Below are 1,411 nucleotides of genomic sequence, written 5' to 3'. Positions count from 1 at the left end.
CACCTAAATATCGATTTTTGTGTGTCACGTGATATGTTGAATGCAGTATTGGTTCAAATTAAATGTTTGAGATGTCCAAAAACAAAGTCTATAATTTCTTACGAATTAGGAACTCAAATTACCGATATTAACAAGCTAGAATATAAAGTAAGAACCTCCTATCTTTTCTATTTGCCTTTTATACCTATCACCACACTGCTCCTTCTAAGCGTGTACCTAGTTCCTAAAACTCATTTCCTTTCCTGCTATCAATCTTGAGTAAACCTCTAGCATAAGAAAAGAAAGCTTGTCAATCAATAATAAATATTTTTATTGTGAATTATAGTCCAAAGTCGTTCCTTTTAAGCTTTATACATCTGCTATAGTTTCGAAACGACATTTGGAACCTGTTGAAAATCTGTACTTGTGGTAACTTGAATCAGGTTACAATTGTGGTATGCAGGCATAACAAGCGTGTGCTACCCCTTTACCTTAAAACAGAAATTTTCAGAATTTTCATTTATTTATATTTAAGCAGTTTTCATATAGAATTTAGGTCGAAAAATCGTTAAATTCCATTCACTCTAGCTACCTTTTGTTCCGAGTCATTCAGTTAAGGTATCATCTTTGTCTTTCTGTGGGAAGTTTACTGCAAATTGTACATACTTTGTGAGAAAAGTAGACAGTAATCTTTTATACTGGTAAGTCAGGTGATGTATCGGGGTTATACCCTCCCTTACATTCCAATGTGAATGACCAACAGTCACGTGGGTAGCACACACGCCCTGGCTCGCCTGTGAGAACTTTTAAAGGATGTTACGACTCGCTAAGACATTCCTTCTAACAGGAGTAGAGTATGATGTAGACATTATTTTTTTGATAATCTGTTTGTATCTTTTGTCTAACATTAGAGGCCATGTTTCTTAAGATTTTGGTGGACTTAACTGTTACCTTTGTATTAAAAGTTCGCATGATACGATCTAATTTAACACCAAATTCAGGGATATGGGCAAGGACAGTTCTATATATTTGTATCACGGTTTTGGTTCCTATTGGAAGTTGACAAAATTGCGCATAAGAAATTTTTTTGTAAAATAATTTTTGTTGAGTAGTTAATAATTATTAGCTAGAAATACGCGTTCAAGTTTTATTGTCATATTCTCTGTGTGTGAGAAACTGAGTATATTTCTTACATAGCTAGAAATACACATTCAACTTCAAGTTGTTTTGTTGTCATATTCTAGGCGTGAGAAACTGAATGTATTTCTTATTCCTGTTTTTACTGACTATCTATTAAAAACGTATACAATTATTATGTTCTTTATTTATAGATATAAATATTTGGACCTAGTTCTTACTATATGTCATAGCGATTTAGCTTTATGTGTTTGTATTTTTAAAAACAAAATATGTAATCTATTTTTTTTTTCAG

The sequence above is a fragment of the Limulus polyphemus genome, unplaced genomic scaffold (assembly GCF_000517525.1).
Source record: "Limulus polyphemus unplaced genomic scaffold, Limulus_polyphemus-2.1.2 Scaffold2125, whole genome shotgun sequence".
NCBI lineage: Eukaryota > Metazoa > Arthropoda > Merostomata > Xiphosura > Limulidae > Limulus > Limulus polyphemus.
Note: the sequence above shows the minus strand (reverse complement) of the source record.